The sequence below is a fragment of the Protobothrops mucrosquamatus genome, unplaced genomic scaffold (genome assembly GCF_001527695.2).
Source record: "Protobothrops mucrosquamatus isolate PMUCROS unplaced genomic scaffold, P.Mucros_1.0 scaffold803, whole genome shotgun sequence".
NCBI lineage: Eukaryota > Metazoa > Chordata > Lepidosauria > Squamata > Viperidae > Protobothrops > Protobothrops mucrosquamatus.
In genome coordinates, this window is record NW_015387069.1 from 477,224 (window position 1) to 495,072 (window position 17,849).

The 17,849-nt window shown below is 35.5% G+C and overlaps 1 protein-coding gene across 2 annotated transcripts in view; it reads left to right on the forward strand.

The window, feature by feature from the left end:
* The first annotated feature begins 643 nt into the window (after positions 1–643).
* Positions 644–17,849, forward strand: part of ADD3 (adducin 3) — a 90,717-nt gene continuing 73,511 nt past the window's right edge. For both annotated transcript variants that reach the window (XM_015818829.1, XM_015818830.1), the window contains exon 1: positions 644–781. The gene's annotated coding sequence lies outside the window, so the exon portion shown is untranslated. The remainder of the gene's footprint in view (positions 782–17,849) is intronic.

The window sequence follows — 17,849 nt, forward strand, 5'->3', positions numbered from 1 at the left end:
TCGAAATCAGAGCAGCGGAGCGGGAACATGGACCGCCAGGGCCACGTGTGGTTGAACGATCGAAAGCATACGGCCGTTTTTTTTTTAACGCGCGTTCTACCTCTGGAGGGTTAACATTCGGCGCAGAGATGTCCGACCTGCGACAGCCACCCCGCGTTAAAGATGTGCGAACATATTTCCCCGCCCCTGGTCGATGTAGCTGAAGACCAGAGAGTATCTGGCGAAAGAGGGCGTGGAACTGGGCTCCACATAACTGGCGAAATGAGCGAATAAGGGACGCGGCGGGGAAAAGCAAGGCGTTTTGCTGGCCGGCGCGCCCAAAGAGGACCACCCTCCGGTTCACTGGTCGCAGAGTCTCCGCCTTCAGGCGTCGTCCGTGGCTGCGGGGAGATAAAGAAGCCTCCGCTCTGGGCCGCTTCCCTCCTCCGGCTGCGGAGCGGGAGAATGTCCTGAAGCCCCAAACCTTTCATCTCCCTGGCGGGCTGCGCGTTCCCCAGTCCGTCCCGCCCCACCCCTTGGAGAAACAGGGCCGAGTCTGCAACAAGGACTCCAGGTCGGGAACCGGTGTTGGCGGAAGGGGCGCTGCCACTCAGTCCGGCCTGCGAGCCCCTTCCTGCCAGCCACTGAACGGCCCACTCCGCCCCCTCGTGGCTTTGGCCAGGCCCGGCCCTCCTCCGTAGGAGGTGCTGCTCCCCGGCGAACCAGCCAGAGCGGCAGAGGCAGCAAGAGGGAAACACGAAGCAGCCTCTGCACCCCTTTCAGCCGGGGGAAGAAGAGATAGGTGAGGCCTTCGGAGCAGGGCAGGGGGTGGGACTGGCTTGGTTTGGGTTCTGCCGCCGTGGTTCTCGCCAGCAACCCGAAGGAGGATTGAACGTGACGGTACTGTTCTGCTCTTGCTGGCTGTTTATTTTTGCACTGCGTTTTGTTTGGTTTTTGGAGGGAAGGGTATCTTAAGGGTGGGACAGGTTCTCGGAAGCCATCGAAATGGCTTTGACAAAAAGAAAAAGAAAAAAGATGAGGCTAGCAAATAATGCAAGGCAGAGAGAGTCAGGAATGTGGGTATACTAAAACGAATGCAGGAGTTTCCATGGCAAAGAGTGGGAGCTGCTGGGAGGCTTATTTGCAAATAAAAAGAGCCGAATATACGCCGGACTAGTTAAGTGAGTATTCCTTCCTGAATAAGGTCGGTTTTTTTTAAAAGGATGGGAGGACGGGGCAGTTCATAAATCATCGGCAGAGGAAGAGCCATTTGCTTAACTCACTTTGAAGTCACCTTTGCTTAGGTTTTGCTACGAAGTTTGTCACATACTAAGATGGTGTAACTAAGTAGAGACTCTTCTGATTCATGGCTATTCTGAATACAGTTTTGCAGACCTTCGGAGAGTTCAATTTTAGGTCCTTTCTCTTCAGTAATTATATGAAAGAACACGCAGGCTTTTAAGACTGGGGTTGCTATTTAGATTTGGGGATATTGCTACTGCTGCCTTGAAAACTGTAATTTAGGCTTTATGTGCTAATTACATTTGGAGTCACCTTCATAAAGTCTTATTTTGTAACTGGACTACAATGTTTCATTTAGTGTGGCTGCCAATGTAGCCAATACAAATTAGTGTTCTGTCTTATAAATGGCATTGGATTATTCACTGTGGTCCATATGCACCAAAATCTCAGTATCTTCTACGTTTACCTTGTGAGGTGGATTTTTGTGTTGATATTCTTTTGCCCTGCTGCAGGAAACTCTGGAATACAGTGGCAATTGATGCTTTATTTATTTGTACAGAATGCACTGTTCATGCTTTTAGTTTTGTAGGATCTGTTCCGCGCTTTTGTTTCTGGATTATACTGTTAAATAATGGAAGATAGGATGCTAGGTAATGTTCATGTTTCATGTCTATGGAATGTATAATTGGCCAACATACCTCTGCACATATATGCCTGAGGTGCTGAAGTCCTTTTTAGGAAAGCAGAGATAAATCCACTAATTGCCAAGTGGAAGCTAGCACATTTTTGTATCAATCATTTGTAGCCTTGTCCTACCCTCTTTCCTTGAAAGTAGGCCCTGTTATATCTAATGGAGCATTCACATAAACATAGCATTCTATACAACAGATCTACCAATGCAACTTGGTAGATTTTACAGTTCTTCTGATTACAAATGGTACTGCACATCTACATTTTTTGTAGGTAATATAAGTTAAATGTTCTGTATTGGAACACAATAGTGTGAAAATGCTTTATAAATTCTCAATTTACTTTTTCTAGATTTCAGTGTTTGAATAATATACATTTCCCTTTTAACATGTACTGTCCATTTGCTAGCAAGTTACATTGGGTGAAATTTTATAAGAAGCTGCCTTTTGTGACTTTTCAGAAATATTCAGCTTTTTATATATGCCTAAGCTTGTAAGGTATTTAAAGAAATGTTTGTTTTTTTGCAAGAAAGAGTGTCTGGTTTTCATTTATTTTCTTCTTGTCTCCTAAAAAGATATTTCTCAGTATTGGGGAAATAAAAAATAAGATTGATAAGATAACTATTATTGTCATTTTTTACTGTGAGCACACTGGTACACATTAAAATGAAATTCTGTTGCCTGTTCTCAAGAAAGTTCTGGAACACAGTGTAATATTGCATACAGAGTTGAAAATAAATATAGGGGATTACTTAACATGATAAAAGAGCATTTTATTTTGCAAAACTAACACCAGATAAAGCTCATTTCTATTATGTTTTGTTGAAGATTGTAATTAAAAGTCATTGTTTCAAAGAACCAAAACTCCTTAGTTTCTTTTCGGTATGTTATTTAATAAAGAGTTATCCAAGTTAAAGCTATAGACTTATGCAGTACTTTTCATATACTTCATCTTGCAAAGTATTTGAAATAATACTTTCTGAATCTTAGGCAAAAACAAAAGCTTAATCATTATTAAATTGATAATAATAGTAAGAAAGTATCAATGTCCATATCATATTTCAGTGTTATAAAAATATTGTCAAGTAATGTAGCTTTATCACTTAACATGAAAATATAAAACAGAATGTTCATCCTGTACTTGGCTAATAGTTGTTTTAGGCCTCTAAGATCGTACATTATTAAGGCTGCAATATAGTTATATGCTGTACTTACACTATACGTCTTAACTGTGATTTATTCTGATAAAGAATTTGATGTTTGCAAATGCTGTCTTTTGGACCATGATATACGGTACATTATTGCTATTGTCTTTTAACAAGCGGGATATACTTAAACAGTATTTCAGAAATATCTCTCTCTCTCTCTCTCTCTCTCTCTCTGTGAGAGAGAGAGAGAGAGGTGCCATGGAAAGTAAAGTTATGTCCAGAAAAAGTGTTGTGTGAACATTTTTGGTTTTCTCTATTGTAGAAAAATGAATTAAGTTTGAAACACATAGTTTTACAGCTTGACTGCTAAAAAAATCCAATTTTTTCAGAAGCTAAAGTCTATAAATCACATTCCTTTATTTTCTTTATGATCTACATTTTGATAACTTATGCTTCTAATTAAAAAAATAAACACTGCCTAGCTGAAAACATTTTATCTAAAGAGAAATCAAGTATGTTGGATTTAAATATCAGATGTTTAGCTTACATTTAATTCCATTGCTTGCCCTACTTGGTGTACAAGAGAAATAGATAGTTTTTGTTAGCTTGTTGATTGACTATTTTTAAAATCAGGATGGATGATTATTAACAATAAATGTTTTCAAAAAAACATGTTAGTACATTTTCAGAAAAGTAACAGATGAAAACCTTAATCTGATATCTAAAATCATGGAGTTATATTGCTATTGTTTTTTGTAAAAATTGACTTGCTTCCTTAAGAACAAACGGTACTGTAATATTTCTCTAGAAATAGATTAGAAATGGGAATTATAGAGAATTGTTGAGAAAACTTTTTGGGATTCCTTCATAACAGTGTCTTCCCTATGTTTTAGTGGTTGGAAATATTAATATATCTCTATCACATTAGAATGGTTTTGGGAACCCTTGGAATGAAAGGCATAGTGTCCCAAAAGTAATACTATATGTGCATTGGATTACAATACATTTATCATAGTATGAAGGACTTGTTTCTAAAGAAAACATTCATATCTATCATGCATTTGGGTTTTCCATCATGACATGGAATCATGCCAGCGATAGCATGTCTTCAAATAAGTATTTTGTATAGCTTAAACTGCTGTTTTAAACTGCTTTTAAAAAGAATCAGTGATTGTCATAGTTTCAAGCTGCCAGTTTTTGTACTGTGGTGAATCCAGATTCTTTTATTTAGGTTGCAGATGCAATCCTGCAGATGTTCAAACCCCATGACATTGGCTGCTGGCCAAAATATGACATTCATCTTTTCTCTGCAGGTGTCTACTATTGTTTGATGGAAACTGGGAGGGAATGAATCGTTCTGTGATTGTTCTGTTCCTGACAGGTTTCTCACTAGTATTTATTACTTCACTGGCATAAGAAAAAATAACAGTTAATCAGCTGAGCAGGCATAAGAGGCAGGATGTGTAATGTATACTGTATCTTTGAACTTATGAAGATAGCTAAAGCTATATTTCATGGATTATGTATTTTTCATGATGTTGAGAATCTTACCTGTAATGTAATGCCTGAAATATATTTCAGCTTTAGGTGTTGGTTAATCTTTAGAAAATTCTAAATATTCAGATATAAAATGTAAAACTTGAAACATCTTTAGACTTAAAGATGTATTATGTGTTAGCATGGTACAGAATTCAAATGTCAAGGTCTTGATCTTTTTAGAAATCTTCACAAATAATACTGTGCTAGTTTAACTTGTTATTGTTTGCAAGTGGATAGTTTCTTTAGATTTTGCTATGCTTCATGCCACACATGACTTCTTACATTTTTTATAAAAATGTGTAACGGGGAAGTAACATATTGGCATACAACTTCTCATTGTATCTTCCCCCGCCAGTATTCTTACTTTAATATTTGCTCCCAGGCCAAACCATATTCCATATTCTCATATCTTTTCCTAAACATATACCATCACACCAATCAACAGTTAATACTATATAACCAGCAAAAAAAGCAGTGGTTCCTCTGGTAGAGTGCACGTTTTTTTCAGAGTTCATTCATGAAGAGAAATGGGACAAAATAATTACTTTATAGCAATGTAACATGAAGTGTATCAGGGCATAGATTACTTCATGCAGTCTATATTTATCCAAGAAAAATGGAAAATGATGAGCAGCACTTCAAACTCAGCAGATCGTGAGAAGGATGTACACTTTTTTAATCTGAAGGGAGAAAAGTGCCTTGGCTTGTGCGTGGGTGAATGAATTGCTAATCAGTGGCTGTTAAAGAAGCTGCATTTTTCCTGTGCTCTCCCAGTAGCTACATGGTCCCTGGAAAATATGTTCATCAGTTAAAGAAGTGTTGACAGCACTGCTAAGCTGTACACTTGCTTTGATGCAGTTGTGGCCATATGCAGAACAGGTTATGTATCTGCTTCTCAGACTTGGGAACTGGGCAGTCACAATGTCTCAATCTCACTAGACAGTATGCAGTTGATTTTGCTGTGGATAGCCAGTCTTTATCAAGAGTCCTTAAATTACGTATAGCATAGTGATGAATGATCTCAAGATAAGGAGTAAGGGAAAAACTTTTACTGCTAATTTCTTCCACTAATAATTCACTCATAACTATCTTAAATAATTTACTTTATTATTACAGAGGAGGAGAAGGATACATGAAAAGTACTATTTTTATATAATATGTATGTTTAAGATTTAACACACTTTTTTACATTGTGAATTTGCTTTAAAAGTTATTTATGCCATTTAAGACATAAAACAGATTGAAATGATGACATTTTTTCAGAACTCTCCATATCTGTTTGATCGGAGAGAGAAAGTATAATTCTGTGAGAACAATGCCTATCTGTGAAGGAAAGTAAAATAAAGTAAAATAAAATTCTGACTTTCTCCTTCTACTTATGTGTGTTTGCAGATAGAACAAATGAATGGGAGATCTATCATCTATTCATATGTTCTCTAGGTGCCAGAACAAGAAAACAGGGCTGAACTTAGACATTGTACTTAACATAGTTTAAGGTTGTTGAGTAAGACATAATGGTTTATTTCAAACAATGCTAAGCTATAAATCATGGTTAATGAACCACATTGTCTGAGTTTACACTTCTTACTAAACCAAAAAGAAATAAATCAAACAATACGGTGACTTATTAATCCATTCTAGATATTTAGGAAAAGTTATGGTCATAAAAGATTATAGCAGTCATTCATATTTTCAGCAATGTAATAATATGCTAAAAAGCTGCCAAAGATACTTGCAGATTAAGACTATGATATTCAAATTATATGTCAGCTATAAGCACACAGTAGCATCCTACTACTTTGAGATTTTAAATATCATTTGTTCATGTGTGAAGAAAAAATATATAAAAACTAGATTCTAAAAATCTAGTTTTTTAGATTATTAACATGCTTACCCCAGTATTAGAATAAATAATGATTGACTTCTATAAATTAAAATGGTAAATAGCTCTTTAAGACCACATTGTTTGCATTGTCTTTTTTAAAGACAAAATAGCAAATTAAAGTGAAGCTTTGCTATCATGTAGAATTCCAGCATTAAACATACAAAAACAGATAATCTCATTTTCCACCTTTGTAATATAAATTATATGCTGCTTCCTGTGACTAGTATAAAGAAGTATATTAGTATTAAATATACTACTTGACCTGAGATTTTATTAGAGAAAATAAATCTCTTTTACTAGGCGACCTTTGGATATATTTTGGCTGCAGGTTTCACAAGAACCTGTTGTACAAAATATCGATTAACAATATCACCTGCCTTTAATAAAATAGTGGTAATTGTGAGGATATGTTTGAAGTACTTTCCTTATATATTAAAGTTGTATATGGAAATAATGCATCCTTTCTCCAGCATGAGGATGGAGAATCCACGAATGGGTTTAGACTGTCTTCCTGCCCAATTAGACTAAGCCTGACAAAGTAGCCATGCTTCCTGCTGGGCCCTGGTATCCCAGACACGACTTAGTCTTCAGCCCAGCAGGACATGATTGTGGTTGGCTCCCTTATCAGACTTCTGGACAGATTGTAACTTTCCTTTTTCCCCTTCATGGATTCTCTCCCTTAATTTTTGCGCTGGGATCAGCGCTGCCCCAAACGCCCAGGGGACTTTATTCCCTCAAATTAGATTAGGACTTTAGTTAAACTGAATTTAAATTTAATTTACTCTAATTTAATTTTAATTTCGTTCACTTTAAAGCCCTGGGCTCAGCGTTCCTGGAAGGGAACGGAGGACCCTCGCCAGACAGCTGAGGGCCAGAAAGCCGAAAGCCAGCCTCAAATCAGCCAGCTGAATGCTGGCCTTAGGCTGCCGCTGCGGTCCCGTTTTTGGCACGCTGATCGCGGCCGCCATTTTTGGACTGCGCGGTCAGCCTCCTTCACGCCCATCGCCCGCAGGAAACCAGCTAGGCGAAGGGGAGACATCGCTGGGACAGAAGAGGGTCACCATCGGAGCCTCGGTCCCAAGGCCCCCTGTGCGCTACCACTCTTGGCGTGCGGCCGCCATTTTGGACCACGCGGCCAGCACAGCCTTGCATTTTAAAACTTGCCGCTTCAGCTGGGAGCCAGCTGATTGGCAAGAATCCAGCAGCGGGGATATTATAATACATATGAAGGATGACATTGTAAGTACATAAGTGCACAATAAAAATAAATCCAAATGTAATTTTCTTATTGAAGGAATGTGTCTAATCTAATCTAAAATGAAAAGAATTGTTGAAGATGGTGGTAGATACAAGCTAAAATGAATCCAGAGGTCTAGTCAAATTTCCACATAAATTCTAGGGAAAGTGTGAGTTCTTTGATAGCTGGCTGACAATTTTATGGTTAACCTTGATCTTGAGGGAATATTTAAAAATCATGACACTTGTTAGTATATATAAACTTCTAAGACCTACATATTCATAGAAAGATACATGCCTATGAATGATTAAATGTTGGATTAACTTGATAAATTAAAACAGATTTTAATATAAAAAATTTTTTCAAACTGAGCGAGTGTTTTCATGTTTCAGTTGATGAAGAAAAATATAGGCTTAAGAAACAGGGTAGTCTTCTTTTTCTGGGATATTTATCATAAGCTAAAATCAGAAATGGGAAAAAGGTGGTGTTTAATGTAAGTCAAACTCTGTTCTCTTCAGCCACCTCATAAAACTCACTACCTGCCCAAGAGAGAGGGAAAAGAGGGAAAACTTTAATTTTGTTCTTAACATTAAGAACAGAGAGGTAACAAGCCCATGATAACAGTATATTAATTTAATAATCACGCTAATTAATATTGAAAAAGAAAGATTTTTTTAAACTTGTAAAATTGATGCTCATTAATGTTTAATTTTTGCAAAATTAATAGGGTAATTGTAATAGTTTGGTTTTTTTCAAAATCAACTATATAACAAAGGAATCTCTCTCTCTCTCTCTCTCTCTCTCTCTCTCATAGAACAATTCTTTATTGGTTGTGTGAATAGTTGTGTGAATGATAAATATATTTTCTCATTGCAGTTTATCACATTAGATGGAAATTATTCCACAAAAATTTCCATTAACAAATAAAAATGAACTTATAATATTTATCATGTTTGTGCATTTCTTGAACAAATAAAATATTGGGGTTTCTTGTATTATTAAAAGTTTGTATTTTCATTGCAATATTAGAATCACACAATTGGAAAGAGTCATTTAGATAATTTGACTGCAGTGACATGGATAAGTTAATTATACATTTCATAATCTCTGAATGTTTTATTCTTCAATTTAAATTGGCTTGCTAATGGCATATAATTGTCATAACTGTTAATAATTGACTTACATTTTGAGTTTTCAGGGAAAAGATTGCTAACCGCAATACCTTTAGATATCATAATGTTTATTTTTAACATTAACTTCCTTGTGTTTAAAATACTGTGTATTTTTTTACATAGCCTCAACAGGTGGCAGCACCTTATTGATTGGTGATCTTGGAAGATAACCACTGTCAGATTTGGTTGGTAATTGTATGGGATCACTTAACAATTGCAGAATAGTGGGTTAGACTGAGAATTGTAAAAAAACATCCTGGAAGCAAGCAGCAACAAATCACTTGTATAGCACAGTCAGGAAAACTGAACAATGTGGTCGCTAGGAATTTACTAGGAACTTATACCTTCTTTAACTTGGTAATCTTTTTATTACAGTAGTTACTGAATCTATCCCTGCTGCTTCTGTAGAGAAATTGCATTTCATTGTTTTATATACTTCATTCAAGTGTAGTGCAAATTAGAGTCAAACAGGTGAGCTTGTTTAAAGCTCTTCATATTTCAGTGTGGGATCTTGCAGATTCCAAAATACATTCTCTCTCTTTCTCTCTCTTTCTCCATAATCTCTAGTAGCCACGACATATATACGGTAGATCCTTAGTTCTATGCAAAATAAGAATTTAAATTACCCTTGCTCTGATTTCTCGGCATGTGTTCAACCAGGGGACTGCAGTTAGCATCTTGAATACATTATTATAAAAATATATTGAAATTAAAATGCATTATTACAGCCAAACAATCTCCTTAACAATATTGAGGTATAATATCAAAAATAATAATGTATAATTCAACTGTGCAGGTAGGTCCTTTGTTAACAGCCACAAGTAGTTGCTGAAACTCTTAATCAGAAGCATTTAACCATTGCAGCATTGTGCTGCAAAATGCTAGTTGTGTAAATGTTATTTTCTTTTAGAGAAGACTGAGATTGAACTAGTACAAAAGTATTGTACTGATAGATGTAAATAGATCTGAGTGAATATCAGTGGTAATTCTTTTCATTTAAAATTCCTTGAAGAGTTTGAATAGCATGGGTTGCACTACAAAGGATAATAAATGATTAAAAAACCCTGCTACATTTGTGTTTGCTCAGAAGATAATCATCTTTAAACAGAAAACTTAGTTCATTGCATTACAGAAAAACGAAAATGTGATAGTCAAACCTGCAGATAGATATATTGGAATGAATGGTCTTTGACATATTTAATTTGTAACTTTATGGTAACATGACACTGCATTGCTTGTTATAAAAGTAAAATAATGTCAGGCTTAACTTGTGACTAAATACATCTATGCTTTTTTTTTTTTTTTTTGCAATAGCGTAGGAACACTTTGCTTTTAACTATAAAGTGCATTTTTTTACTTGTCTATTCCTCTCTTGGGATTTTGGAAAGGAACCATTACAGAAGGTAGTTGTCTATGATGTCTTTTGGCATCATGGGGTTTAATAAGGTACGTCATGCAGTGTTCCAGACATAAGAGAATACAACTTGAGTGATTTTTTGGTAGATCCTTTGATATGCTCTAAAAACTTTTTCAAAGATCCAGATTTTTCCAGTCACCATGACCAACAACTGAAAGGACATTCATTCATAACAATTATGTTCCCTAATAATAGAAAATTGGTATGGTCAGAATTGAGATAGATTCTTTGTTTTCTGGAATTAATACAAATGCAATTTGTGTTAATTTGATTGTTTATGATAGAAAGTTGAGATAATTTTTGAAAGATGCAGGGCATTTTGAAAATGAAGTTCTGAATATGGAACAGACAATTATTTGGAAGTGTCAAAGGTAAATTTTGGAACATAGAAACAAAAGAAAAGGAGACAGGTGAAAAAATTAAAGTGAAAGTAAAATTATTACAGAAAGAGAAAGGATGGATCCTGTATGAAAAAGTATTGGGAGATAAATGATTTTATGAAACAAATGTGTAAATAATAAAAAGGATCTTTGAAGTTTTTTGGAACAAAATGAGAAGACTTTATGTTACAACTGCCACAGAAGTACATGATGTTACAAAGTGATAGAGATCAATGTATTTCAGATCAGAAACAATTCGTCACAATATTAATAGATAAAAAAAACTGGTAAAATGTTAAAGGCACCAGGTAGAAGTTGTATTATTCTCTGTATGTTAGCAAATTAGCTTTTATAATTGATGATAAAATCTTCTGTTTTTCCCCCAAAATACATTGGAACTGAAAGAAATGGAATTTGTTAGAAGCATTATTCTTATAATGCATGAACTGACATTTGATTACCCACCTCCCGTCAGTCTTACATATTCGTAAACAAGCTGTGGCTGCTTGAAGAATCTTTGAATTAATAAAATTTGGTTTTGTATTCAATAAACAAGTATGAAAACAATTGCTCATAAGTTCTTGGCATAATGAACAAGTACTATGATGAACAACACATGTGCCCCTCCTTGGCTATATTTACTTGCAGCCAGGAATCCATTTTAAACATCAGGTTTACTTTCAGCCTGTAATTTGTTTGTGACTAAATTAGGATTAATCCAGTCCAAATCACCTGATATAAATTGTGATATTACTAAAGTGGTTTTCTGATAAGAAATAGTATTTTCATTGAGAGTGAGTGGAGAATTGTTTGGTAATTGCTACATTTCAGAGGCCAATAGCATAGAGCAGTGGTTCTCAACCTGTAGTCCGCGGACCCATGGGGGGGCGATGTCTCGGGGTCTGTGAAAGCTTGAAGAAATGTTATGATTTAAGTCAAGTTACATCTTGGGGTCCAGGGCCATGGTCCATTGCCACAAAAGATAAAGGGAGCCCATGGTGAAGTAAAGTTTGAGAACCATTGTTTCCTCCATTGAAATCAGTAGATTTTGTACGTTATTTTATGGCCATTATATGAGTAGCTTCATGCATGTATGGGCAACTCATATTAAATGTTTAGAATTTGATATAGTTGAAATTTTATATTAACATTGATAGTAACACAGGTATAATTTCAAATTAACCTGGCAAAATGTGAAATGCATAAATAAAAACATGGAAATTGTATAGCAACTGTAGAAAAATAAATAGGGTGATGTGATAAGTATGTTTTATGCTTTCAGTGTTATTTAAAATTTAGCATCTGATTTTGCCTAATACAAAAGAATTGAAAGGAATCCCTCCTCTTGTAAATCTGTATAAAAAAGCTTCATCAAAATACAGAGTGAAAGTTTAAAAAAAAAGATTAGAGGGAGAGACAAAGGAGGGCAAAATCATGGCATGATTACAGTGTTGCTTGACTTTGGTTATTTTAGTCTGTGTAATTTCTGTCCATCCATCCCCAACTCCTTTCTCAAGACTAAATAGCAGACTTTTTAAAAAAATTCCTCATATAAAAAAAGAGAGAGCAAGAAGACTGCTTCTATGTATAAATAAATAAAAGAACAACTTCATTCCAGTTCCTAAGAGACCTTTTACCTTTTCAAGGACAATTAGATTTCGGTGAAGTGGAGCTATTGTTCTATAATATCCTATCTTGTACATCAGTAGTTTGTGACCTAGAGGTTAAAGGATTTTCCATTAAAGAGTTGTTTATTGAAATAACTTGTACTATTCAAATTCTGGAGAAATTTCCTCCTATCTAAGAGAAAAACCTATAGAAAAATATATGATCATCAATATCTGTCTTATACATAAAATCAAATACAGATAGTCTTCAACTTATAACTGAGTTACAATTTGTTTAGTGATTATTTGAAGGTGCAACAGCACTAAAGGGACTTATGGCCATTTTTCACACAACTGTTGCAGCATCTTGATGGAGGACAGTTGCTGTGTTCCAGGGTCATGTGATCACCTTTGACAAGCATAGTCAATGGAGAAGCCAGATTTTCTTAACAGCTGTGTTACTAACTTAACTGCAGCAGTTCACAATAACTGTGGTATGGAAGGTTGTAAAGTGGAGCAAAACTCACTTAACAATTGTCTTGCTTAGCAATGGACTACCTGTACTAAAAGAATCCTCATCAATAGTTCATCATCAAACTGAAGTGAGTAAAGCAAGGCTTTCTAACAATTAGAACAATTTAAGAGTGAAACTATTTCCTCAGGTACTGTATCCCTTTCTCTGCGTATATTCTAGTAGTTACTAAACAGCCATAAGGCTTATTTAAATTTTGATCCTTAACCCTAAACCTGCACTGAGTAGGATGTTGGACTCGTTGGAATTTTATGATACTATGTCTGGTTCAGCTTTCGCTTGCCAATTTTTATTTTAGGTAGTGACAGTGATATATAATTAACTGAAAATAATAATAATAATGAATCAGCAATTGATCACTGATCAATGGCTATAGCAAAATTTCACAAACTGATTATAAACAGTATTATAACTGAGTTGTCAGAATTATTTATTGGAAACTTTGCCAGAGGTTTAGTTCCAAACAGACAGACATCTTGTTCATAGCATGTCTGATATAAAAAGAAGAAAGTTCATTGACGTTGCTATTCCATGTGATGCTAGGATTGAAGAACAGCAGTTGGAAAAAATGCTGAAGTATCAAGACTTGCAGATCAAAGTTGAACACTTATGGAAAAAGAAATCTGTTACTACACTAATCATGATTGGAGCCCTTGGAGCAATATCCAAATGGCTATAAATCAAAGTTAATCTGAAATTTTATATATATATATATATATATAGAGAGAGAGAGAGAGAGAGACGGAGACAGAGACACAGAGACAGGGACAGAGTAAATTGATATGTCAAATTAACTTTGATTTATTGTCACCAGCAAGTAGATACTCCTACTATTTTGTATTGTTAATAAAATGTTTGGTTTTAAATACCGGTAATACAGTTATCCCCTGTGATACTTTCATGAATTTTATGCAGGAAGTGCTTCTAAAAGTTATTACTAATGGACTTGAAATGTAGATTAATCAAGTGTCTATCGATTGAGGATCTGATACTGGTTTCCCCAGTTTGTGCCCTATAAATATGTGTAAATATATACAGCTGCATCCAGCAAACCATTTGTTTCTAATCTGATATTGATGGGAATTATAATCACAACTAGGGAATCTGGAAGTTGAGAAATATGATACACTACTTCCTTCTAGCAATTAAAAAAGTTAAGTGAACAGATATTCTGTATATATTTTCCCCTCCATTGCAAATTTTGCAAAGCTTCCTTGAATTATATGCAGTTGCAAAATAGGGTGGTTTTCATGCTAGTGTTTTAAAAAGAACTTTAGTTCTTAGTTCCATTGTGTTTTTACTTAAAACTGGAGACTTTTGGAAGTCTGGATATTTTACTAAGATATCAAGCCTTTGCTATGGTTACTCGATTGAAACCAGCCATGGGAATATTGAGTAAGCCAAGTTCTAGGGCGGATATTGCATTGCTCTGGAAAATAATAATAATAAAACTTTATTGATGGGAGTGTGAAGTTGGCATATCTTTGTATAACACCAAACTGTCTTGACAGAATATTTATGAGCAGTCAAGGAATAATTGACAATGGCAATTGATTGAGTTTGGCAATTGATAGGTTCAAGCAAAATAATGGACATTTATTCATATTTCTGCTTCGTTATCCATACAAATTAATGCCAGCAAAATTATATGCATTTTAGCTGTGAAAACTGTAAATTGTATTAAAATTCTTAGATATGAAGGTGTCTTGTAATTATTTGTAACTGGGATATTATCTGTGGTAGTATACAATTTAATATTGTTTATTTAGTTTTTCATTCTTAAGAATAATAATATTGAAATTCTGAAGCCAGTTAAAATGGTTTCAGAAATTAGCAAGTGTTTTTAATTATTTTTTTTAACAGTTGCTTTAATTTATTTTCTAACTAAAGACTGAATCCTTGTTTTATACACAACTAAGGCTGGGAATAGAGAGAATAACAAAGAATGATTGTAGTTGTTTTGCACTTATGTGATAAGTTAGTAACTGAAGAAAATTTTTGCTTGTGCCAGGCTTAGGTTTTCTGTCATAGAATTTCAGAAGGGTAGCATTATGTGGAAAAGGAATGGCTTTTCTCAGTATGGCAAAAGAAAACATTCTGGGCCAGGTATTAAGCTTTATATCACTGGAGCTCAATCCCTTGTTGTACATGTGTGTGTTTTGATTCCATATTTTTCTTGTTTGTAGATTTTTAGATTAGAGTTTGTGAACTTTGTAGATTAATAAAGTTTGTAAGCTTTCCTTTATTGCCTTTCCTCTATTACCTTTCTTTCTTTTATTACCATTTATTACCTTTCTTTGTTCCCTTTCTTATCTTCCTTTCTTACCTTTCTTTACAGATTGAATGCTTACTAACTTTCATTCAGCTGAAATTTACTTCCTAGACTCAAAAAATTATTGTACCTATTTAAGGAACTTGTCTTGAACATTTGGCAAAATTAGAGAGGTATTTACTAACTGGATTGTGCATAACTGAAGTAAACAGTGGCACATTTGGCAATATAGGATTGTTTCAACAATTTATTTATATGGGCCGTGTGGTAAGATGTCATTTTAAATGTGATGCCCAAAGTCGAGGGACAAGAGAGCTTTTGCATTTTCTTTCAGCTCTTCCTTGGAGTATAGATAAGTGGGTCCAGAGAAGAAAATGTTGTGGGGGAAGAGAAGAGTGGCAAGTAGGAGCTGCACTTGACAGTCAGCAGTGACAGTTGGGCAGGGAGTCTGGCTAGAAACAGTCATACAAAGAAGCTTTGTATAACCCGTAATTTTAAAAAAAAGAAAAGAGACTGGTGTTTAGACTAGGAGATAGAAGGAAGATACCTATTTGAATTTTCCTAAGTAGATTTAAGATGAAGTCGAGCTTTTTGTGTCCATTTTTTAAAATTATATATAAAATTATTAAAACAACTGTATACTACACAGTACTACTATTACATAAGAAATATTATGATCTTTAGAGATACATAAGTCTGGGGTGCATAGATAATCTACTTGTTTGCAAAGTCTTTGCCTGAATGATTCAATCAAAATCTACTTAAGCTTAGTGAAACTATGCTAACCTGTGAGAAGTGATTACAGAATCTCTTATTACTTGCACTAATTATGGTGGCAATTATGTCAGTTTTGACATTTTTGTCAGACACCTAACCAGATATTTCACAAACATAATTGCTAATATTCCACTATCATAACATTTCATATTTTGTTATTGTTTCAGTGCAATTTTCATATTGAATTGGACTAATTTGAGAATGGATGTTTTGTTGCTGAATTGCTATGTTTTACACACCCCTAATGTTTAAATAAACTCCTGAACATGTAGATACAGCCTTAATGTCTAATTCATATGGAAGCATTGTTTCTGTTCTTAGATGCTCTTGTTTTTGTAGCATTAAAAACCTATCAATGTTTATTAATTTTTATCCGTCCTTTATTATTTTTATAAATAACTCAAGGTGGCAAATATACCTAATACTCCTTCCTTCTCTTATATTCGACACAGCAACAACCTTGGGAGGTGGGTTTGGCTGAGAGACAGTGACTGGCCCAGAGTCACCAAACCTTTAATGCCTAAGCTGGGACTAGAACTCCAGGCTCCTAGTTTCGAAGCCAACACCTTAACCACTAGACCAAACTTTTTTTTTCTAGTTTAAAATTTTAAATTAATGTTTATATTTAAAAAAAACAACCTAAATTTCCAATTTCAGAATTTTGAGAAATGTTATTTTCTGTATTTTCTACAGAAAATAAGTAAAAGATGGTTACTGGAATACTTTTTAAAATAACTGTTCTCTTAAACTGCTGGGGAACAAATGGCAGATTGAAGACGTGGAGCTAACAATTGTGGTAAGAACAAAAGACGTGGAGCTAACAATTGTGGCTAAGAACAAGGAGCCAAGAAGTAGATTGGCTCTTTTTGATACAGTAAGTCCTCGACTTATGAGGACTCAAAATTTCTGTTGTTAGGTGAAACAGTTGTTCACTGAATTTTGCCCCATTTTACAACCTTTCTTGCCACAATTGTTAGTAAATCACTGCAGTTGTAAAATTAATAACACAGTTGTTAAATGAATCTGTCTTCTCCATTGATTTTGGTTGTCAGAAAGTTGCTAGAGGTGATCACATGACCCCAAGACATTGAAACTGTCATAAGTATGAACCAGTTACCAAGCATCTGAATTTTGATCATGTGACCATGGGGAAACTGCATTGTAACTTTTAATAGTCGCTAAACAAATGATTGTAAGTCAAGGATTACCTATACCTAGAATTTTGTGCATTATTATCTTTTTAATAAAGGGGGCACTAGCATTTTAACATAGCATCCATATCTTCTTTTGAAGTTCAGGAAACCATGTATTCTCCAGCATGACGAGTGTAGAATCCACCAATGGGTTCTGCTTGTCTTCTGCCCGTAGACTAAATCAGCCAAATTTTTGCTCTGCCTCTCCTCCTGAGATGCCTCTTTCCCAGTCTTGACTTAGTTTCAAGCCTAGACAGACAGGTTTTTCTTGGCTCCAGACTTAAAGGACTTTAAATCAGGTCGTATTTTTCTATTAATTTCACCCAAAGGGGGGGGCGAAGGACAATCGGAGATTCACCCCTCACTGCCTTTTTCATTGTGGCAAATTCATTGTGGCAAATTACAGCGCAGCCACAAGGCTTGCCTTTAGGACAGCCAATCCCGGAGGGCGAACAAAGAGCCGGACGCCATTTTGGCTCCGCGTGGGCTCCAGGACCAAGGGAGAATTCTCCACCACCACCATCCCTCTTCCCCCTCCACACCTCCAAACTACAGGGATCGCCTTAGTTCCCTTCCTTCTGGAACAGCAAGGATTTTAAAATCTAAGCAGCCACAGGGAACGGGATTGAGCTCAACACTTCGTTGTTTGTTACCTGACTAATTCAGGATGCCACCAGGGGTCCTGAAGTCCCTCCAGTGGTGGGCTTCTCCAGCACTCAGAAAGGGACACATGTTCAAGGAGACCGACCGGGTCACCCTGACCACGGACGCCAACCTATC